Source organism: Mustelus asterias, chromosome 13 (assembly GCF_964213995.1).
Source record: "Mustelus asterias chromosome 13, sMusAst1.hap1.1, whole genome shotgun sequence".
In the NCBI taxonomy this organism is placed as follows: Eukaryota; Metazoa; Chordata; class Chondrichthyes; order Carcharhiniformes; family Triakidae; genus Mustelus; species Mustelus asterias.
This window is the reverse complement of record NC_135813.1, coordinates 73605994-73631306: the sequence shown is the minus strand read 5'-3', so window position 1 is coordinate 73631306 and position 25313 is coordinate 73605994. Positions and strand designations below refer to the sequence as shown.

The 25313-nt window shown below is 39.3% G+C and overlaps 1 protein-coding gene across 2 annotated transcripts in view; it reads right to left on the bottom strand.

Annotated features, from left to right (window-relative positions):
- Positions 1-365: 365 nt before the first annotated feature.
- rbm19 (RNA binding motif protein 19) overlaps positions 366-25313 on the bottom strand; it is a 238010-nt gene continuing 213062 nt past the window's right edge. Inside the window, exon 25 of one of the 2 annotated variants that reach the window (XM_078227007.1) lies at positions 366-2339. The gene's annotated coding sequence lies outside the window, so the exon portion shown is untranslated. Of the gene's footprint in view, positions 2340-19041; positions 20354-25313 lie in introns of those variants that run through there. The other variant, XM_078227006.1, reaches the window with a different exon arrangement.

Sequence of the window (25313 nt, the reverse complement as noted above, 5' to 3'; positions counted from 1 at the left end):
CATGTACAGCTTTAAATAGGCTTTCCCCAGAATAAATGGAAATGTATGCATTTTTTGTGTTAAGTGTTGATATTAAAAAGTGTGACTAAAAATCATCATGCATTAAGTAACATTTATAGACAGGAAGTATGCATCATAAATTTACAGCGACATACCTAGACATTTCAGGCACTGAACACCCAAACACTACCTAAATAGTCCAGGACCAATCTCAAATTTAGAAAAACATTCTCTACTTTAACTTAAGAGGGGGAATATTTCTATTATATTGATCCGAGTCAAATTTGAAATTGGGTCTTCAGTGTGGGTATACTTGAAATGGCAATTATATACCAGTGTGTGATTTAAAACAGTATTGAAACAATAAAGTTAAAGTTTATTTATTAGTCACAAGTAAGGCTTACATTAACACTGCAATAAAGTTACTGTGAAATTCCCCTAGTCGCCACAGTCTGGCGCCTGTTTGAGTCCATGCACTTAACCAGCACGTCTTTCAGAATGTGAGAGGAAACCGGAGCACCCGGCGGAAACCCACGCAGACACGGGGAGAACGTGCAGACTCCACACAGACAGTGACCCAAACCGGGAAACGAACCCGGGTCCCTGGCACTGTGAAGCAGCATTGCTACCGTGCCGCCCAGTAAAATACAAGGTCAAAATATCACCGATTCGAAAATGTAACAGGGCCAACCGAATGAACTTAAATTTTGGTGAAAGTTTTGTCTTGGGAAAGTAAAACGAATTAAGACTGCACTCGTGAAATTCCGATAGTCATAGTTCCCTTATTAAATATAGTTTAAAAAGTTCAATATTCTAAATCTGCACCTTGACTTGTAAAAATGCTGTTGGGCACAGTTTCAACATTAGCTTCCCCATCGATAATAAAAATTACCTGATGTATGCATCAAAGGACCATAAGTGGAGCAGCCCATTGAGAGCAGGGGCAGCAACATAAATTTGACATAAACCGAGGCATAAAAATGTATGAAATGCTATATATTAAAATACAATAGATCCATTACTTATAAGAATTTTAAGCTTGTCTTCAGCAATTCAGTCGGTTATTGCTTTAAGGCTAAACTGCTGAACCCTGTAACATTTAAATGCTACTGGATGTGACATTTTTAGTGAGCGGCTATGTACATTCACATGTGTATGTAATAAAGAAAACACATAGGTCGACCTTCAACTCAGATATCAGCACCCATTATGCATGTAAATACATGCAATATGCTGATGTAATTACTCTTTGATGCCTGTGGTACTGCAGCCCCTGAAGCCACACTGTTTGCAGAGACGTGTCCAAGCACCAGATAAATATCCTTTCCAAGAGTGTGTGAAAATGGAACATTCCACATGAAACTCATTTTCAAGATTCACATTAGGGCCTCAAGTCTAAATTCATCATTATATCAAAGCCTCCCATTCTGCAGTATGTGGAAGTGTTAGAACTACTTCGCCTCGACATGCCAGGATGTATAAATGTATGATGTGGCAAATCTTTCACTTCATAACGCAACACATTGATATGACAAATTCTGAATCTTTTACTGGGTTTTGTGGGAAAGTGGAGCCTGTTTTAAAGAAGACATCATTAGGTATGAAGATTTCATAAATACATGGTGCAGTATTTTAGAAGCTGAAGCATAACAATACAATGGCTCATTAGGAACAGTTTCCTACTGATTGTACTTAAAACATACAAAGATAGAAATTCAGTAAAACTCTTTGCTATTCATCTTGACAACCAACAATAAAGCACTGACGACCACATTCTCAGACTTATGACTGATGTAGAGAAGTTACCGTATTCTCTCTCTTCAATAGCAGGATCAATACAACTGCACAATATTCGTGCGCATGGAAGATTTCTTCTGCTATTAGTTTTCATCTTCCAGTCACTATGTGTCAGGCTTCAAATTACCTCATAAAGTTTATTTAGTATTCCATGAATACATAACCAGTTGGCACAACGGTTTTTCATCATGAGTTTGAGATGGGAGTTCAAAAATCGATTACACTGCCGCTACTTTTCACAAACGTTGCTCAATAGGTTGTAGAGTGTGCCATTCATGCATCATGATTTATGACTAGACTGCAAACAGTCATTGATATCTATCAGAGTTTGTGCAGGTTGTACTGTTTGCAGTTAAGAGTTTCTCACAATGCAGCCGAGGAAACATTTCAAAATCAAAACAGATGGCCATTTGACTCCTTCCAACTCGCTGATGGGACCACAGTGTTACTTTTTTCTCACTGGTTCTCGATGACGCAATTCTTGAGGTTTTCGATGGCTGTCCGTCACATGCATAGTAAGTATAACCAATTCATGGGCATACCTTTGCAAAAGAGAAACATCACTGGAATTAAAACCAAGAAAAACACAGAATGCTACTGATGGTTATTCAATTGCATCAGAAAATACAGTACAACATCCAAGGCTGCTGGCCCCAACTTTTCCTTAAAGATTAATATGAACATTTAATCTGATCTACAGCTGGATCCACATATGCGAAGTTGGGTTTATGTAAGAGAAAGGAATCTTTCTTCTGACCTTGCCTCTCCCCATTCACTTTTGATCTACTGATATGTACTTTTGATTTAGAGAAACATGGTAGATACATTTTAGATCAAAAAAAGACAGGCGGTGGACCAAATGCATTCCTATAACTATCACAACGGCAAGCGAGCTTGCTATACTATGTATATTTAAGCCTTTTAGCTGCTGCTGCATCACGATTTATTAAAATATATTGTATAAGGGTGTACACGTTTCTGCAAATATTTTAACTTTTGAGAGGTATGTACTGAAATAATGTCCTACGGTTACAAGGGGAATTAATAGCTTGGTATAATTCAGACAGCCCTGAGGATATAATTGCAAACTGAAGGTCCCTTTTGCAACTGATCTGATATTGTAGTTCAGAGGGCCAGAAAATTATAGTTAATTATTTCACTGCTCACTTATGTTAGTAACTGGAACTTTCGCAGGCTGGTCACTGTTCCACAAACAGCTCATCACTGATTTATTACTTTCACTGCCACTCATAATGGGGAAGTTTGAAGATTTGCATTCATTTCTGGTCATCACTGGATGCTAATAATTGTTTTATTTTGAAATGTATCAATTCTGTGAACAGTCCATTTGGTGAATGTTGAATAGACTTGAAGTGCTGTCAACTGAACAAGTAATGAAGATGCCACTGTAAACTGATATACAGCTTAATACTATCCCAGATAGGGGTATGTGGTTCAAAGCTAAAGATAGATTTGGAAGAGTGAAAGATTTAAAGATAAAATGTATATATATATATATATATATATATATATATATAAAACTTTTAAAATGTCTGTCCATAATATTTGAGCCTTTTCTACTATTTCCCAAAGATGACAGTGCCTCAGAGTAAAGAGTTTTCTTCCAAGTAAATGCTTTACAAAACATGAATTGGTTGACAATGAATCCAATGCCATTAATAAAGGTCAATAAGTTGGGTCTAATGCCATTAGGCCACTAACAATGATTAACAAGATAGATAACATATAATCAGAAATGGTTTAATCAATTCATTATAGCTCTGACATTGGACCACAGCGCAATTGGGAAGGCTACATTAATTCTCCAAACTCCAATTCTCAAGAATAAGATTTAATTTCACTGTTCTAAAAATTATCATTGCCATAAGTATCATGCAAATGTGCAACACAAGTGAGCTTATAATATGGTTTCTTTTGCTCACTGTCACTTTCTTACAATGGTTATGCGCACAACTGTCTTTTAAAAAAATTACTTAATGATGAAATATAAAGTGAAAATGGGATGATTTGCTTTTTTGAAAAAGCATTTCCTTGCTCCACAACCTAACCTTTTCCTCTCCAGCCTCATGTATTTATTGCCTCCTCTGGCCACTCCTTTCTCTAGCCTTATCTTCTCCCTGCTCTTGCTAATCATTGCACTTGACAGTTGCTGCATCTTGGCATACCTTCTCACCTCCTCAATGAGCCATGAGGAACTAGCAGAAGACACCCAGCTGCGATTGACCAGTTATGATGCCTAAGTGCCAAAACATTAAGGGTCCCAGTTTCAACAGTGCCGCCACTTTGTAATGAGAAAGGTGGGAATTCAATTTGAACAAAGGCATTGGGATATAAACAAGATACATAACTCAATGTTTTTTTTCCCCCAAGCATATTCTGGCTTGTCCATAAGGCCCATAAAGTATTTCTGTTTGTGGAGTTGCACATTATTAAACTGGCCCCCTTGGTAGTTTATTTTTCCTGTAAAAGAAATGCTTTCCATTGTGTGTGCAGTGCATGGTCTATTCTACCTGCATCTGTGCGGACGTGATCTTATACATAAACTGATCTTGAACAGCTTTATAACATTTGTGAAAGGTACAGATAGAAATAAATGCGAGAAAACAACTTAACCAGGAAAGTAGTTTAAGTATTTAACCTTTAAACAGTATGCAGGCATACTGCAATCCAGTATGTTATTGCCTTGAGGAATAAAGTAAGAAAATCTGTTTTTTTTTTAAGGATTCAATTTGTTCTGCAATATTAACAGAGTGGAAAAGAGAGTTTGAATGAGGCTTTTAATAGACATTATTCAGATTGACCAATTATATAGGGCTTTAAAGACACTGATATAGAAAGAATGAGATAAATTTGCATCTAGTAAATTGGTTTCTGACAGGGCTGCAACAACCTTTCAAGTTGGCAATGCATGGAAATGAGAAAGATTTAGAAGCAGGCAACCAGTTCCAACAGAAAGTTTTACATTTCATTTGTAAATGATTCTCACATTCTATAGTGTAGGGATTGTATGCATTTTACAAATCTTCTGTTCTAGAGCCTCCTTTGAGACCAATCACAAATATTGATAGAAGTTAAGAAAAATTCACAAAATAATCTGATATGAGTTTACAAACATATCGTTAGGATTGCTCTGTAACCCCAACCTATGTCATTTTTATGAACGTAAAAATGTTACTCACAAGATATTGGGGTTAAAAGCCTGATTTACGCCCCTAACATTATACACTAGTTTAAAGTTTACTTCTTAGTGTCCCAAGTAGGCTTACATTAACACTGCAGTGAAGTTACTGTGAAAATCCCCTACTCGCCACACTCAGGAGCCTGTTCGGGTGCACTGAGGGAGAATTTAGCATGGCCAACCTAACCAGCACGTCTTTCGGACTGTGGGAGGAAACCGGCGCAGCTGAATGAAACCCACACAGACACGGGGAAAATGTGCAGACTCTACACAGACAGTGACCCAAGCCAGGAAGCGAACCGGGTCCCTGGCGCTTCACAGTGCTAACCACTGTGCTGCCACTGTGTGTGCATCATTCCTTCAGTGATTTCAAGGCAAAGTAACTTGCTATCTTGTACAAAACCCAGTACAAACAATGGTATTTGTTATATTTGAAACAAAAACAGAAGATACTGAAATTTATAACCAGTGCATCAGCAAAGCACAGGTTACTGTTTCAGCTGGCAAAGTTATACTCAGTTTAAGTATCCACCTGAAACACTAATTTGAACTTTCTTTCAAATGCTGACGTTATACCGGCTGTGCATTAGTAATATTTTTACTGTCACTTACGATTCTCAGACTTGGCAACTTTTGAAATATTTGTTTTATTTGAGCCTGTGCCTTTTTAAGCTAATAACCTCTATGACTGTGTTTCCCTTTGGGATTCAGCATTAGGGATTATTTTCTTCACCAGTGACGAGTAAGGGATCATGAATGCATTAAACCTCACAGCTTTCCTTTTGTTCATGATAGCACAAACTTTCATTGCCCTGAATTTGGCACCAGTTTTCTTACTGGGGCTTGGATACGACAATGCCATTGCCCCTTGGCGTTAGGGAGATTAGCAGGGTAAATATGTGGGGTTACGGGGATAGGGCCTGGGTGGGATTGTTGTCAGTGTGTGCTCAATGGGCCCAATGGTCTCTTTCTGTACTGTGGGGATTCTATACAAAATCTGTACAGTGAGGAATGATTTGTCAACCTAACTTGGAACGAATGTATCTGGGCCCAAATAACACTGCATTATGAATGGGGAAGTAGTGACGATGCATTTCAGATCCGTCATTTACAGTTTAATAAATTACTATCAAAGCGCCAGAAATTGCCTTCATTTATAAATATAAAGTGCAAAGTTTTATTTTAAATACTGCAGGGATATAAACTTCTGGTGCACACTGGTACTTTTGTCATTTCTTAAGCAAACAATGGGAGACAGTGTGTATGAAAAGAAACACCAGCCAGGACAGCAAACAAGCTGCTGATTTGGCACAAACTTGCAATTTTCAATGGCAGTTATCAGACTGTGCTTGAAACACCGTTACATCAAAGCCCTGCAGGTGAATGTTTTGGCAAAAAAACGAATTTTCACACTGTATATTTTATTTGCCCTGGTACAATATAGCGCTGCTATTTAAATTCATTGGATTTTCCAATCAGCCTAGCTCGCTCCACCAGAAACAATAAAACAGTCTTCGCTGTTCTTCTGCTGACTAGCCATGCAGCAAAGCAGCTACCAGCAACACGCATCAGTGGGCCTCTTGGAGACTGATGCTATTCCAGCAGTGTATGTACACTCACTGCCTACAAAATGATTAATAAATCTGTAGGCGAGAGACAGAAAGCAAATATATTTGCCTCTGTATTGCTAACTCATCCTATGTTTTATTGACAAAAAGTAAAGCCAACCATCAACCTGAAATATGTTGACTATAATTTCAGATTTTTATAGGCATACTGTTTCTGTGCTTCAAACTCCATTAATAATAAGTGCAGTGTAAAAGCAAGATAAATCCATTTGAAAACTATCATCTGAACTGCACCATTAAACCCCACCTTTATCTTAATTTTTAAACAAAGACAAAAGTAGATGCACAATGTTACAACGCGCATCTCTTTTTTTGCCATTAGTGATGGCAGAATTATTGTTTATAGACCCCTTTTCGTAGCTTTATCTCACTTTCTTCCAAAAAGCATCTTTTGTTAGAGTACAGAAACTATATTTCCTTTTGCTGCCCTAAAGATGGTGAATATTGGACCTGTTCAATATCAAATCTCCACAGATGAGCCCAAGAATTATTGATGAAGTCAAAGGAACGTTTCGACCAGACTAATTTTAAGACCCTGTAAAAACTGGAATTGAAATAAATGGTAGCTAGTGACTGAGGTTCAAGAAACAAAAAGATTGAAAGGGTGTCTCTCTCAAACACACTCACTTGTCATTGGATCTTTCCCTGCTGTCAATATTTAGCATGTGATATTTCACTAGCGCACACATATGCACATACAAGTGGATATCAGCTTACTAATGGTGTCAAACTGAGGAGAGTAGAAAGCTGTGAGGATGAAGGCAGGAAACTATAGAACAAACAGACTAGGAGAATGGGGGAGTGTGAGATGTAGAACATAGGCAACATTTTAAGGTGTAGAACATAGATGACATTTTTGGACATACGAACAAAGAATGAAAACTTATTTAAGTGGTAATATTCTTGAACCACAGGGATCTAGCACAGGGGTCTAGCCTTTAAGGATGGAAATTAAAATGTGAATGGATTGAATACGGAAGTAAAAAGATGGTTTTGTATGATGGCAAGTTGTAGAAATATTCAATAAAGCTGCATGGTTCATTGTCATAAAGACCAACTAGTTCATCAGTAGAGAAGGGAATCTGATGCCCCAGCCAGTCTGACTGCACGTGCTCAACTTTGGACTGAATCTTTAGGGGACTGGCACTAACCATCTGATTGACACTCCAATTTTTTTCACACTAAAATGCAACTCTATTTGTGGCCTGGACTTCCGGACTTTTTTCCCCTCAAAAATATACTTTATTTATAAAATATCTGAAAGAACGTTATGAATATTCCAAAGTGGCCACAAAGTGCAATAATATTCAGGTTTTCCACATACATCATGTTGCACTGAGAAGTTTCAATACAGTCAAAGAAACACTACAGACATTTCAAAATGGTCATTGCAAATGGTGCAAAGGTATTTGAAAGCTGTCCACATAGATCAAGTTGCACTCCGAGGTGCTTCAATACAATGGAGAGACATGTAATGTTCACTGTATGCATTCAAAGAGTCATACAGCCCGAGGGAGTTCTACACCCCTCGGTTCACTGTGGCTGAATGAAAGGTCTGAGATAGCGACCTTCCCCTCTGTGGTGTTGTCCCAAGCTTTAGTGTGTCCCTCAGCATGTAGTTCCGGCTTCCGAACCAGGCCTTTCCAGAAATGCCATGACAATGAACCATGCAGTTTTATTGAATATCTACAGCTTGCCATTGTATAATCCCACCTTTTTACTTCTGTATTCAATCCAATTCACATTTTAATTTCCATCCTTAAAGGCTAGACCCATGTGTACATCCCTGTGGCTCAAGAAATGCTATGGTTCTGGGAGTCGTCTTTTGTAGTACAGAATCGTCAGAGGAAACCAAGCTACGTCTCCCTTTTAATGGCACTTACTGCTGCAGTTTAATAAGTTTTCATTCACTAACATATTGAAAAGCTTTGGGACATTTCCTTAGCTTTACCCTATGTTAGTGAATGAGTGTGAGTGAGGTAAGTGGGTAGGATGCCAGCTGAGTAACGTGGCAGGTGGGTAGGATGGCAGGGTGGCAAGTGGTGAGGTGGCAGAGTAGCAAAGTCAGGTTTGGGGGGGGGGGGTGGGAAGTGGCAGGTGGAGAGTTGATGAAGGGAGTCAGCGGATTTGGTGGGGGAGGGGGGTGGGGGGGTGAGTTGGAGGATGAGTGGGATACAAGGGACTTGAGGGAAAAATGACAGTGGGTCAGAAGAGTATGGGGACTTAGAGGCTGGAGGGGTTGGGGGAAGGGTTGAAGGGTCATGGTGGAGCCAGAGGGTTGAGATGCAGCTGGAGTGAGCAGAAGGTCAGTTGGAGGGTCAGTCATACGGTCCTGGAGAATTGGAGGGTCAGGGGTCAAGCAGAAGGGGTGGGGGACAGCCGAAGCATTGGAACTTCCAAGGGATCCTTGAAAAGCATCGTCTGGGATACATCCGGTCTCTGACCTTCTGGAGACTGCAAAATAGGGATAGGAAACATTCTGCCTCAGCAGCGGTGCCTACATCCCAAAAAACAAAGCTGATTTGGACTATCAGAATATGGAAAGTTAAATTACAGCTTTCAAATAGGTAATTTACAGTATATAAAATCACAAAAAAATTGCAATGGAAATCTTTAAAAATACCTATGAAAAGGACTTAAACAACAGGCGAGAAGGAACAAATAGCCTCCTCTGTTTCTAGCTATAGAAACGTATAAGGAAGCTACTGGACAGGTACAAAAATGCTAATAGAATGTTTGCCGTTATCTTATGGGGTTGTAATACAAAGACAAGTAACTTGTACCTCAGTTCTCTAATGCCATCTTGAATATTGTGATCAGTTCTGGGGACTGTATGTCAACAAGGTTGTATTAGTCTAGGAGTGAGTGCAGACGACAGGTTGCACAAATGTGGCTTGTATCCTCTTGAGTAAAGTAGATCAAGGAGCGATCTATTCTGGGTGTTTAAAATGATTAAATAATTCAATCTTCATCCTTCAGGTACCATACCCTAAGTTGGAGACTTCCACTGGATTGGTTCATGATTATGCTTGGTTTGCTGTTGCATTCTGCAGTATGACTGAGCAGGGAACACTCCAGCTCTTCCCACCTGCCATCAGGAAGGATTCACAGGCTGATCAACAACTTGTTGGGCCATGTTATGAACACACCTTCTGTGTTCATCAAGTTCTGAAGTGGGACTTGAACAGTTTCTAGTCATAAGACTTCCAAAAAGGATTCCATAGTGTATTTAAGGAAGAATGATTTCCTTTGGTGAAAGAGGAGGGCATACCCATCCGTAAAAGTTAGAGACACTTCATTTTGAAGTGATATAAGCAAGCACTTCTTTATTTCGCGCTGACTTACACTGGCTCCTGATCAAGCAATGTCTTACTTCTGTATTTTTTTTATTCATTCATGGGACATGTGCGTCACTGGCTGGCCAGTATTTATTGCCCATCCCTAGTTGCCCTTGAGAGTGGTGGTGAGTTGCCTTCTTGAATCGCTGCTGTCCATGTGCTGAGAGTTGATCCACGATGCCAGTAGGGAGGGAATTCCAGGATTTTGACCCAGTGACTATGAAGGAACAGCGATATATTTCCAAGTCAGGATGGTGAATGGCTTGGAGGGGAATTTGCAGGTGGTGGTGTTTCCATGTACCTGCTGCCTTTGTCCTTCTAGATGGAAGTGGCTGTGGGTTTGAAAGGTACTGTCTAAGGATCTTTGGTGAATTGCTGCAGTGCATCTTGTAGATGGTACACACTGCTGCTACTTTCATAGAATCATAGAAACCCTACAGTGCAGAAGGAGGCCATTCGGCCCATCGAGTCTGCACCGACCACAATCCCTCCCAGGCCCTACCCCCACATATTTACCCACTAATCCCTCTAACCTACGCATCTCAGGACTCTAAGGGGCAATTTTTAACCTGGCCAATCAACCTAACCCGCACATCTTTGGACTGTGGGAGGAAACCGGAGCACCCGGAGGAAACCCACGCAGACACGAGGAGAATGTGCAAACTCCACACAGACAGTGACCCGAGCCGGGAATCGAACCCCGGACCCTGGAGCTGTGAAGCAGCAGTGTTAACCACTGTGCTCCCGTGCCGCCCTTTCCAGCCACATAAACCTCCAAGATATCTGCACACTAATACTGGGGCCCTTTGACAATCCCCATTTTAATTTTTCCAGCATTGATGGCCATGCCTTCAGTTGCTTAAGCCTCAAGCTCTGCAATGCACCTAACTCCTCTCCACCTTGCTTTATGTCACTTAAAATCTATAGCTTTGACCAATCCTTTGGTCATCTGACCTATTATCTCAAGGTTTGGTGGCATACTTTGCTTTACAAAGGTACTCTGAAGCATCTTGGGATGTTTCATTATGTCAAAGGTACAATATAAATTGTTGTTCACACAGAGGTTAGATGAAATCTGGAACTCTCCCCAAAAGGCTGTAACGCTGAGCTTCATTGAGGTTTTCAAAGCTGCAGTCTACAGATCTTTATTAGTCAAGAAATATGGAGCAAATGCAAGTTGAGGATTAGAGCAGCCATGAACTAACAGAATGGCAACTGGCTGAGGGGTTGACTGGTCTTTCCCAGTTCCTACCTTCCAATTAAATTACTATAGGTTAAACCTCAGTACCATAGAGTGGGCATTTAGAACTGTATTGCAAGCATCTATAGCAGTTAAACCATTAATACTGCAGTTTAAAGTTAGAGAATATGAAATCTCTTTTGTCATAATACTGTTGTTTTTTTAAAAAATCACGGTGGATTGACATTACTTTTAAAGAAAACCTGATTTTGTAAGTTGAAGTTACGTTGATGAATACGAGAGATAGTGAACGAGAGAGAGCTCAGATTCCAGTGTGCCACATTCTGTGAGGGAGACTTTTTACAGAAACTTTTGAAAAGATTACAGAATGAAAAAGCACACAAAAGACTGATATTTCACTGGATTTTATATATTGCATTTATTAGTACATTGCTTTGTTTTGATATTTCATTATCAAGTTCTGAACTCTAGGGTACTATTTAAAATTATTGCCTGCATTAATATGCTGGTAAATGGAATGCCTGCTGACAATGCCTTGAATTTGTTTAATTTCACAGTAACTATTTGGCAATTTCCTTCATTCTTGGGTGGACAGAAGGCACAGGACACTAGCACTTTAAAATATGTTGAATAAAATTTATCGTGAAGTGAAAGATAAGGAAGGTTTCCCTGTACATTCGAAATCACAGGATGCGGGGTAACAACGAGTAACTTTCCGTGCGGAGTTTGCACGTTCTTGCCTTGTCTGCGTGGGTTTCCTCCAAGTGCTCCAGTTTCCTCCCACAGTCCAAAGATGTGCCGGTTAGGTTGATTGGCCATGGTAAATAGTGTCAGAGGGATTAGCAGGGTAAATATGTGGGGTTACAGGAATAGGGCCTGGGTGGGATTGTTGTCGGTGTTGGCTTGATGGGCTGAACGGCCTCTTTCTGCACTGTAGCGATTCTATGATTCTAACAAATGACTTTCCCTCATCTGTTTAATTTGTTCCAAAAAAGCCCCAAAGATATCTTACTTTGTGCAAACCACACCTGGCAGGTGGTCTTTTCTGTGCGTGAGTTGATAGAATAAGTTGTTGGAATCCTATGTGAATTTTAGTGCACTGTAACTGCAAAAAGTTAATTGCCGACTCTGGGTTACAAAACCATCAACCGAGATGTAGCTCACTTGCAAGGAGCGTGGTACAACTGCGACAAGAAAAATGAGGGTTAAAACTCTAATCTGCAACAATTTATTTTATACAATAGAAATGGTGCAACAAGAGCTTTACAACACACACAATAAGGGGAGGTTGAAGGGTTAAGCCCCAGTCACCGAAATTCTGGAAGGAAGAAGCAAACTGCCTCCCAAAAGCACAGAAGCCACACTGGCATGATGCCAGTCTTTTATACCACAGTGATATGAATGAATATCTCAGTAGTTTAGTTGGCATACATCAGGCAGACAGTGGGAAAATTCACATGCCAAAATGATTTTAGCACTTCCAGAGAACAACTAATGTTCAAGTGCACCAAACCTGCTACCGCTTGCAGGGCTTAAAGAATTCTTATACAGATCTGTGATGCACATCATTTTGTGCAGTGAAGGCTCCTATCAGAAAATCAGTGGTTTGCCTTGGCCATGAATCACTGTCAACAGCAGTTGAGTTAAACTCACTGATCAAACCCATCACACAGGACTAAACAGTGGCCTGGAAGTGAATGTTTGCTATCTGATGCATACGGATCACAGTGAATGTGAACGGTTTGATCTGACTTCTGTATCAGCAGTGTAAGCAGTTTGTGCAGTCCACTGAGCAGTTTTCCGCACCTCCAAAGTTTTATAATGGAGAATGCTTTGAAGGAACCGACAAAAAGGTTGTACATGCACTTGAAGTTGAGTATCCTAACTATATGCTCAGTTTCCATTAGCTCCCAATTAATGCAAGAAACCGTTTCTCCCTTCTGCTCATTTTCTCCCCGTAGTGCTGAAGGCATTCTTTGTAGGTACACTGTTCCACCAGTGGCAGCTGTTCTCCTGTACCCCGTTGAAGTGGCTGTTCTTCGGGAGTAGGCTGGGGCCTAGAGTGAGTGCCGGCAGATTATTCAGCGACAGGGGGTAGTTTAGGATTGGATAGCAATTAGGAGTGGGAAGTCTTGCTGATTTTCTGCTCCTAATCCAGGGCTTTGAGCCAAATGTAGTTTTTCTCTTCATGCCCTGGCTGAGTTCGCTAACTGAGCACTGACTACAGATTGAACCTGGAAATTTCCTATATATATATGTGTGTGTGTGGTTGTGGGGGGGGGATGACTCTAAATGGTTTTATTTAAAAATGGTATTTTCATCACCATGGAAGCAAGTTTGTCTACATTTATTTTAAACAGTTTTTTAAAAAAGCATGTAATGCAATGAGAACCCCAATTTCACCAAATATAACCTGTTTCAAGAATATCCCACTGTGCTGCAAATGCATGAAAGGCAATAATTAAAAGGTTAACTGTGATTCCTCAACCCATCCTTCTCCTGTGCACGCACATAGACGTGCAACATTTAGTACAAAAATTAATTTGGAACAAGAGGTGTATCTATGTATTTTTTGTGTCTACTTATTGGCATTATGCATGAGATGTATGCAGAAAATAATTAAGTTCAAAGATTATAGATTAGAAATCACATATCCCTTACAAAACAATAAAGAAAATTCAGAAAACTGAAACTTAAAAACATAAAACATCAATCCATTATAGTTGTGGTATACAAGTGCAATATTAAACAAATGAGCAATCCGATCAAGAATTCAGCTTTTCGGATAACGTACAGAAAATTCTTAGTGAGTTATTAAATAGATACAGTATAAACCAGGATATGAATAGCTTGACATCTTGTCACATAGCACCAAATCATAAAGATCAAAAAGTACCAGATTTAAAACCTGGTCCATGCTGAATCCCAGATGTGGTGCAATTGTCTTTTGGGACCATCTGATTGTTATCCAATAATTATCACTGGGAGGGAGAGGGGAAGGGAGAGGGGGAGGGAGGGGGGAGAGAGGGGGGACAGGGGGGAGGGGGGGGGAGAGGGGAGGAGGGGGGAGAGAGAGGGGAGGGGGGGGAAAGAGAGCGTGATAGTGCAAGTGAACGTGTGCGTGTGCATGTGTGTGGAAAATATTGGATTTGGATGTGATGCGCTACATTATTGAACAGGCTGGCAACACTTTACCATTTAGCGACAAGTCACTTGGGTAAGATGGCAATGGGCTGCGGGCAACAATATAAACATATGCCAATAAGAATCGACGCCTTCAGCAAAGGAATGGGAGAAAATTGGAAGAATTAAGCAAAGTGAAAAAAAATTGATTTATTTTTTCAGTAAACAATATCAAGTTTTATACCTTGTGACCTTGCATTTCATAAATTCAGTACTTCTGATACCACTGGATAGCTTTGTCCCCAGCAAATCGCTACTCTCATATTTTACACTACCCATTTGCTGTCATTGATAAATCATTTCTATTCTGGCTCCTGAGAAAAAGGGATCACTGGGCACACGAGGCTTATATTTTTACATTTCCTATTGCCTCACATGCCCTCATCTCCACAACCTGAAAGCATGAGCTGGGAGTGGCTATGGAATAATTTTATCAAATTGTTTAGCTTTGTTTCATAGTCTCACAGTGAACAGTTTTCCTGATAGTCTGCCAAAATATTAGTAATTATAATTAGTGCAATAAAAATTGAACCAATTTTGTTTTTGTGCTCAATAAGGTGACAGATGCCAGTTCTGGGAATGGAAAGCTTTATTTTTGCATATCCTACATTGGCACCAAGCACTCCCACATTAGGTACAGCATGACCAGATGCAGAATAAAGCTCCCGCTACTCTTCAACAACTCGCTGGAACTTCAGTTTCAGAAGCCTTGTTGCACGAATGTGATATTTTTATTTTTCCTATACCAGTCACCTTTCCTGCGCTTTGTGCTTGAGATTTGAATTAAAACTGAACTTTAGGCTGTTCTGTATTGCTGGCTCACACTTAATGGAACTGGATCGAGACTATTCAAAGTCATACAGTCACTAGAGGGGGGAAAAGACTTCCATCTCATCAATGAGAATGGATTTGAAGCCAGAAGTGGAGTGTAAGTGTGCAGTTCACAATGTGATCAAGTCCTTCACTGAACTTTGAAATATGAAATGAATTTAGTAGCAAGCTTCTGACTAATGAAACATTCAGTTTGCCATTTATATAGTACACCGTGCAGCAAGTTAATCAAAGGAAGAAACTAACATGGTTTAAAATCTTAGGTTTGGTACAAATATATTACTTTAATGAAAAAGCCATCATCCTTCAACTTTTATTAAATTACTAATGAAGAATTTTTAGTGTGTTCTTCATTACAGGAATTGCCCGTGTTGCCTTCTGTAAATTCACCAATCAGGTGTGCAAAGTACTAATGTTTGATAACTACATGATTAACTTTGTCAATGTTAATTAAAGGTTTCTTTTTGCTAATTAAACAAACACAAACGAAGCTTTGATTCCCCTACCCGTTAGCTGTTTGAAGTGGTCAGAAACAATCTCCAGTTGAGACATCTGCAGACATATTGGCCTTTTAGCTCCTACTTGCTAGTACGCAGCACTTAAAAAAAAATGGTAGTTATACTAACACGCAGAGGTTTAATTTTATCTCTGCGCTAAATGTGTTAAAAATAAGTGGACAGGGATTTGATGTAAACTTGTTAAACTATACACTAAAAATAGGGACACGGAGGAATTAGAATGCAAAGAGAATGAAAAGCAGAATGCGAATAAATATAACATGCATATTAAATATAAGTACAGTACAAATGATACTTGACATGAAATTAAATGAAATTTTAAAGAAAAGTTACTGCCATTTAAACATGATGCAACCTTCCATAAGCAGAATAAACAGAAATTCTAGATGATAATACTATTCCCATTTTTGAATAGTACTTTCAGAAAATTAACGTAAAATACAGAGTTAAGTCTGCATGCTGGACCCCAAAGGAATTTTCTAATCTAGGATCACATTGGTTATTAGATAACTAGGGCTTATTTAGCACAGAATATTTAATGGAAGGTAGAAATTCTTTCATGCAGCACTTGTCCACAGGCTTTGACATTTTTCTGGCTACAAAGTGACAGCTGACAAAATCATTTGGGTCCACAAACGGCCGCTAGGCCACAGGTCATTTGTCTAAGAGAGCCCAGATCCAGGATTCATTACTTGAAACACTGCAAATGACACGGCCCTTCAGGCAAGCGGTGCACACGCTACATTTCTGCACTTGCCGCCACCAAATAAAAGAAACATGCAATTTCCAGCAGCCTGGAGGAACACAGAAAATAAACTGCAACTACATTAATTGCAAATTGGAGATGCTGCCAGAATTTTGTTTCAAATAAGATGAATAATAGTTGTTCTGTGCGTGCAAAGTGGAACTTAAAAGATATTCAACGTCTTTAAAGTTTAAATTACAAGGACAGAAATGTTGTATGCACACTGCAATGAGATTTATTTTCACACTGAGTGAGGGATAGTGGCGTCCACTTCCTTAACTATTTCAGAACGATTTATGTTGCTGTACAAAAAATGCTGTAACATATAGAAAAGCTTTTACAACACAAAACCACCCTAAACAATACTACATTAAGCAGCTCAATATTCTAAATTTTAAATTGTTAACAGTACTTCTATTATCAAGAGTAAATGGTCTCTTTACATGTGAAGTGGTTTTTGGTATAGAAATGATGCTTTAGTACTCAGAAGGTTATGAAAAACTAAGTGGAGAAGGGCAAACTAATCAGTCTGCATGCCCTTTCACCCCCAGGACCACGTGTAAGGCTAATACGTTCAGGCCCAGTCGCTTTACAAGTGACCCAAGGTTCCATGCTGACAAAAGGCCTATCTTCCATGAGCCTAAATGATTTAAGTTCTAATCAAACATCATTTATACTACATCTCATAGCTGTCTCTCGAGATCTACTCCCACGTGAGCCGTTGCCATGACAACTGGTGTCTCATTTCAAATGTGTCAGGTTATATTATTGTCTTCATGGTTCTCTGATAACCTGCATCTCTCCAACATGCTTTTCTCATTCCCAGGAGAAACACGCAACTACCCCCGAGTCTGCTTGTGTGTTTTTGTGTCATTTTATTTAGCTAGATATGAAAATGAGACACAGATGTTTTGTCTGCTATCTCGCCGCTGACTATTCTGGCGGTATAATCGGTCTGCTCAGCCGCTGCTGTGTTACACACTGACCACATCTAAGAGCTAACTGCAAATGCTGTTTTACATACTGGAAAATCAGCTGTCAGCAGACCTGGGTAATGTAACTGAACCAATGCCAACAACAATTCGAAAACATTCAAAAGCAGTGTAGTAAAATAATCATTCCCTCTGACAAATACTTGCTCACAGCAAAATGCATCAATTATTTTTTTTTTGGCAAGATTAACTCTTTGGTGGCCCACTGTTATCTTACAAAAGCTATTATCACAGTACTGTATTGCGGCCCACAACGTATGTAATTTTAGTGCGCGACAACTTTGTCTTTTGTTTTTATTTGAGTTGCATTCGTGAAGCTCATATTCCATTAGTTTCCATTCATTTACATGCACGGAAAAAGGATGTTGATTTTGCAATATCTAGGACAACACTTCAAACTGAAATGTAGATTTAGGCCATGAAAGATACACAGTTTGATCAAAGCTAAATGCAGGCTTGTACTCAGTTATGCTAATACTGTATTGAACATTGGTTAAACCACACTCAGGATACAGTTCTGGTCGTCATATTATGAAGAAGGGGTGCAGAGGCATCAGAGAGAGAGAATATGATTGACAAAAGATGATGCTCGAACTGTGCAATTATACATATAAGGCAATGAAGTAATGCGTGAGTCTCTTTTCTCTTGAAAAGAGAAGGCTGAAGGTGACTTAATAGAGGTCTTCAAAATTTTAAAAGGTTTTGATAAAATAGGCAGAGAAAGTGTTTCCCACTTGTGTGAAAGAGCTAAATTAGAAGTCATCAATATAAGATAGACACCACAAAATAAAATAGGAAATTCAGAAGAAATTTCTCTACTCTGAGAATGCAGCACTTGCTGCCACAAGGAATGATTAAGGTGAACAATATGGACATATATAATGGGAAGGCCAGATAAACATATGAAGGAGAAGGAAAGAGAGGAGAATGCTGGTATATTTCAACGAGGAAGGATGGGAAGAGGTGAGAGTGGAGCATAAACACTGGCAAGGACTGGGGGGACTCAATGGCTGTTTCTGTGCTGTACTTTCTATGTAATTCTAAAGTAATAACATAATTGTTGACTAAACCAATACTTAGAAAATGTGCTCTTCAGCATTTTGACAGCTGCTCAAAGAGTTATTAAGCGTCATAGCTCTTTGATTATATTAACCTGTGCCTAAAACACAAATGAAAGGAAGTTGCTTCAAAGTGCTGGCTTCAGGTCATAGAGTCACACAGTTCAGAAAAGGCCCTTTGGCCCATTGAGTCTGCACTGACAATAACTACCACTAAAGGCGCTTACCCCATTTTCCTGCTCTTGGCCCATATCCTGGAGTGTTATGATATTTGAAGTGCTCATCCAAATTTTTAAAAAACGTTGTAATGTTTCTGGCCTCCACTACCTTCCCAGGCAGTGCATTCCAGATTCCCACCACCCTTTGAATTAAAAATGTTTTTCTCAAATCCCCTCCAAATCTCCTGCCCCTTACTCTTGTGGCCTTGTAAGTTTGCAGATGTTATTTTCAAGAATAACATTGCGAAGGCTGCTCACAAATACAAGAAAACAGAAGATGACAAGAAATTTCACTTGCTGCAAATAACAAATATGGCCAGCACAATTCACCAATCCATGTTTCCTCAAAGTGAAATTTATTAAAAATATATAAACATTCTGAGTAGCTTTAGAATTTAAAACATTACAGAATTTGTCAAAACTTCTATTCTGGACTTAACATCCTATGGTAAAATTGCAAGTTTTTGGATAATTGTCTTGATTTCAGAAATCACTGTAAATTCACAAATGACAAAGGAACATGCGAGGGTAAAACAAAAATCACTGAATCACAACCTGCAGCAAACCCCCCCCCCCACCCCGAGACATCTGATTTTCCAAGTTTGAATGATCTTTGATTGCTGCTCAATATCAAACTTGCATATTAGCAATCAAGAATTCATTCACAGATTAATACACATTTTAAAAAACCCAGTGTGGTTGTTTCGTCTTAATAGGCAGCAAATAAGGACAAAGGGAATTTTAATTGAATACGCTTTCCTTAAAAAGACTCCGAGGCTTCATCCAATAATTCCTCCCAGGTTGATATTTAAATAAGATGCAACATCAAGACAAACAAATTGTCTGCAATGTCCATTACAAGGTTGTGGGGTTAACTTCAATTTTGAAAGCTCATTTCAATTTCCCAACTCAGCATACCGTGGAAAATATGATCACTTTAAGATTTAGACTTTTCCTTTTAGTTGTTGATATTCTTTTGTATCCCTTGATATATGTAATCCCCAACTGAAAGAAAGATAGCCTGATCTCCTGATTCTGTTGGAGCTGCAGTATAACTGGCTTCCAACTGGTGCACACTAGAATCTGGGATGAATGTTCTCCCATTGGCTCAGTAGGAAAATGCCTGGCTTAGCTTTCAAACCTAGTAACATTGCTGTGGTAAGGTGATGAGCTGGAGCCATCTTCTTGAGCTACTATAGTCCATGTGGTGAAGGTGCTCCCAAGCTTTTACATAGGGAATCCCAGGATTTTGACCTAGTGATGCTGAAGGAGTTGCAATATGTGCCCAGGTTGGGATGGTGCACTGTGATGTTCTCATGCACCAAGTCACAAGTTAGATCACAAGTTTTGGAGGTACCGCCAAAGAAGCCTTGGTGTGTTGCTGCAATGCATCCTGTAGATACCATACACTGCAACTACCGTATGCCTGTAGTGGAAGACGTGGGTGTTTCTTGAGGTGGTAGAATGGATTGCCATCACTGTAGCTGCAACCATTGTATATATCCAAGCAAGTGGAGAGTATTCCATCAATCACGACTTGCGTCTTGTAGGTAGTGGAGAAGTAGTTGTGGAACTTGGATTGATATTTATAATTTTCCTTTTGTCACAACCTACTGCGTCTTCCAAAATATGTACTAATCTTTCACTTCAAAGAAAAAAAGAATCAAAATATTAAAATCCTCAAATTGTCAATTATTAATTTGATTTATTTCTGAACAAAATACATTCCTTAAATTAAGAAAATTAAAACATAAACAAAGCTACATAAAATCATTTAAACATCCTTTCATATTTTAGACTTTACAAAGTATACTTTGTGGCCGAATTAGTTTCATTTTGCATCCTTCTAGCATGAACCAGATTACTAAAAAGCAATTACTTAGATGAGGAATATAATTTGTTTAAGTAAACATTTATTATTAGATATACCAGTAAACTTTCGAGGGTAGGTGAGGGTGTGCTCAAAAAAGTAATGCAATCAGTGACTATTAAAAGTGTTGCAAATAATTTGCATATTTTAAATCCAAACCATGAGAAGCACACTGCTGGGCTGAAGTCTTGATGTTGGTTTGCCAACAGTTCTGGGTGAGTGGGCAGTAGCCTGCAGCAGGCCAGGCACTTTCAGTAATGATGGTGTACTGATGACAGCACCTGCAGCACGAGTGCACCACTGAGCACACGTGAAAGCTAGTGTCACTGTTTAGTAATGACAGTGCAGTTAATGTAAAAATAATGTCACATTTTGAAAATTACCGTAGATTATTAAAGGGAGATATTAATGCTCAAAAATACCAATCAAATTATATACCATCACTGAATTCTCTCAGATGCATTATGGACAAGAGAAAACGAGAGATGGTGCCAGCATCATTCTCTTAATTGTGTTACATAATACAAACCATCAAAGAATGACATCCATTCATCAATGCTTTATGATATTGCTTGGTTCAACATTTTGTTCATGAAGACTGTGGGTTATAGCATCACTTTTGTAACCAAAATGAATAATAGGAATGATTTTAGCATAAAACAAAAGAAGAACTGTTCCAGATGGATCAGTGACGCAGTTAAGTCGTGCACCAGTGTGCAATGACCAAATGTCGGTTTTCCACTGCCATTCCCCACAAGATGGGTTCCTTGCTCAATTGGAGCTGATTGGCGGGATACTGAACAGAAGCAATGCACTCTACTGAGGCAGAAGAAACTGGAAGATGAGGCAATTTACATGACTTGCATCAACTGTCTGGTATCCAGCTTAGAATGTTGTTACAAAGACCTAGTCAAAAGTTGTCCATTCACCTTCTTGATTCAGAAATGATGTGTGCATAGTAATCAATCATTTTCTTTATACGTAATATTACGGGGTGATTATTATTAAAAACATGCATGTGCTAGCTGAAAGAACCAATCTTTGAAAGTTGCAAAATTGTTCATCAACAATGTCACATTAAGTTGAAAACCATGTGCAATCAGGTTTAAAAGCAACAGAATGGTCTATGAAAGTTGGTTACAGAAAAATATTGAACAGAAGTAGCTACATAATTGCACTGTATCCTCATCCTTCACCTCTGTTTTGTTTAGAAGATCCACACTATACTTGACACCAATTAGGAAGGATATAATTAATGTAGACATTCCTCTATAAGGGATATTTTCCTAGGCACTTCAGTGTATTTGATCTTCAGTGTATTTAAACCAGTCCTGATAACTTTCACTTAATTTCAGACCACAAAATAGGGCAATTTAGTTTCCATTAGGACATTCCAATGTACAGGCTGCAACGGTAGCTGCAGGAATTGAAAATTTTACTGGAGTAAAAAGTGGGCAACTTGCTTTTAGCAGCTATATTTAACATCCTTTGAAGGAAGGCATCATCACAAAGGCAGGTTGCCTTATCAACCAGCAATAACTATAAAGGGATAACTTTTCCTTTAAGGCAGAGGTTCTCAATTCTTTTTGGTTGAACAACTTATTTTTCAAATGGATTAGTAATCATGAACTCTCCAGCTAAATTACAATACTAGAAGCATATTTACATCGCTGACTGTAAAGTTCATCAGTGTCTTATTAAAGGGGCTTACATGAAATTTCACCAAGGCTGTCTGATATAGTGAACATAGATGTGATTGATGATTTGAACATTTTTATTCACCCTCCAGCTGAAAGGTAAACTCTCATTTCCAGCAATATGCTTGTTGCATACTTCACCATACAGCACCTTTATGGAATAGGATTAATCTTGTTTATAATTAGGATGGCCAACAGATTGAGGCCAGCTTGCGCCATGGCAGTAACAGCTCCCATTCATATTACTTCTTGATTCTGTTGCAATCCCAGTTGGTGCTATTACTGAACAAGTCAGATCCTACGGTGGTAGCAGGTCTGATAGAACCTAACTTACCTTAACTGATATATACATGTTTCTAAGGCTAACACAAGGCACAAAATCTCTCTTAGACTCCAATGTTCACGTTAAGCACACAGTCTAGTAAACCAATAGACAACCTGCGGTCAGACACACTACTCTCTGAAACCAAGTGACAGATGCCCTCCCACACAGATGCTATGGATGTCTCATCAATTCTCCCTAGACACTTGTCACACTGTGAACCAACCAATCTCACAGCTCTGTCTTTTAACTAGGATATCTTCAACAAGGATCCATCTCCAGGGTTTGAAGCTTTCCTTCTGATGGTCCTCTCTTCTGGATCATCATAAACATTCACGCTTTGCCTTCCACACATACACTCAGATACTTAGCCTGACCAAGAGAACATCACTGCTTTACAGGCCCATAATAAGGAGTTACAGACCTTCGGCAGGTTCCTTGGATCTTTGGTTTTTCATTGCCCACTGGCTTTAAGTCTGCTTCCAGCAGCTTCCTCTCTTTAAACTTGGGAGCCTTCTTTGGCTCTTCACTCTTGACTTCACTTAACCATACCTTTTCCAGATTCCTGATCTTTTCCTTTGATTTAAAGGTCTTCTTAGGACCTTTCTCCTTTTCCTTTAGGAGCTGCTCCCTCTCTTAGTAGATTGCTGACAACTTGGTATTTCCTTCGAGATCCAGAACTCACTCGATATTCACCGTTACTTGAACTTTACAGCAACTCAACTGAGATCCTGAGATTCATTTTCCTCAGCAATCTGCTAGTATGTCCAGATAGAGAGATTTAAACCGCCCCCTTTATTAGGGTACTGGATCAGAAACCTATATTATGAAGTCAGACTGGACCACAACAAATTTTCTGTTTTGGCATAAATGTGAGGAAAGCATGCTTTACTCCAGGAATAATTCCACTGACAAATTAAGGATCTTTTAAATCTAGGCATACTTGTTTTAACCTTTAATAACTTTTGGAACTTCCAGAGAGATTTTGTAGAGAGAGAAAGCTGCTTATAGGCTTTTATCTTTAAACAGCCCTCTCCAGCAACTGAACTCAGAAAGCTGTTTCTCTCAGCTACAAACCGAGCTCCTCCTATTTCTTGTATCACACGACTATATTGATCCTGTATATCAAACTCACCTTTCCATTACTTTAATCACAAAATCACCCCAAGGGGTGTTTACCTCTGGTAAACAAAAGTTCATTAAGTCTTCTGCTAAATAAGTACTTATCCTGCATTCCAGCATTTGCTGCATTACTTCCAGACAAACCCACTGCTTGTAACAAACCACTGAATCTTAAAACAATGCCCCCTTAAACATAACATATATTAATAGCACAGTATCATCACATCTTCATCTTAGAGCATAATCACCAACTGAACCTCAAACTGCTTTCTGTTCTCCTGTTGTCCCTCGCTCTAGATGTCTGTTACTAGGTGACATCGCAAATTTTCTCTACTTTGTTTTTTCTAACTTCCCAAAACTACTTCAATGGTCATAAAACCTCATTAAAAATGCAGGTTGTACAAACAACTATGTTTCTATGGCCTAAAAGGTAGGGATATGTTCGGCACAACTTGTGGGGCCGAAGGGCCTGTTTTGTGCTGTAGCTTTCTATGTTTCTAAACAGCTCCAGACCTGCTTTCTCCACTCTAAAATGAAATTAGATCCCAAGTTTCACCTTTTTAAACCCACAAATAGAAAAAAAAATTAAAGCTACACCTTATTCCTAACAGACGAATACACATATAACTTGTTTAAACTTATTTCTAGTTCCTAACCGATCCCAGTTTGAGAATCACTGTTTTAAGGTCATTTTGAGCAGTAACATATGATTTCCTTCTTTCTGTATCCTAAGTGACCTGAAAGGAATCCAATAACTTAACCCAGAAACAAGGGTCAAAAACAAAACATTTTGAAGTGAAATATGTAAAGCAATTACTTACATAGCAGTTACATGTATTATTAAATGTGACACAAACCAGGGATATTAAATTAATAGTTACTATCTATTAGTCCAAAGTAAAGGATGATGGAAGGCATGGCATGTGGAAATAACTGTAATCAAGAATGATCATCATTAATACCTAAAATTATGAGAGAAAAGAATTATAATCGACTTTCATGGGAAAATAATGGACCCGAAGTTATTTTAACTGACAAAAAGATACTCCATTGCCTGTCACATTTCCATGAGCTTTTACACAAATTGCCTCAAGTGGCCGTCCTAGTGCCTGAGCAGGTTGGATGCGCCCAGCGACAAGGATGGGCATTCCTGCTGTTGTAGCCTCAGAAGATGGCGTGGTGACTGATAAGGGGGCAGAGGAGCCGCCGGCCTCATCTGGAGTGCCATGAGGGGACCCCCACAGAGATGACAGGCAACTCTGCCACCAGCATAACGTATCGCTGCATCTCCCTGCTCATCACTGATGATGGGAACCAAGCATAGACAGGGGGTCGCATCCATTTCTCACTTTGGCTTTGTGTGAGGTCTTGCAATTCTGAATGCAACTCCAAGGACGCTTGATTCTGCTCCTGGAGCTGCCTCTCCACGAGAGCTGCCACTTGCTCAATGGAGGTTTTACGCTCGGTGCTCAGGTTCAACGTAGTGTTCATGATCATACGTGGACTTGTCCATGACACACAGACCCTCAGGTACCTCTGCCAGATCTTCTCGGACATTCAACATCTGCCTCTGTTGGATAACCTGAGGTTCATC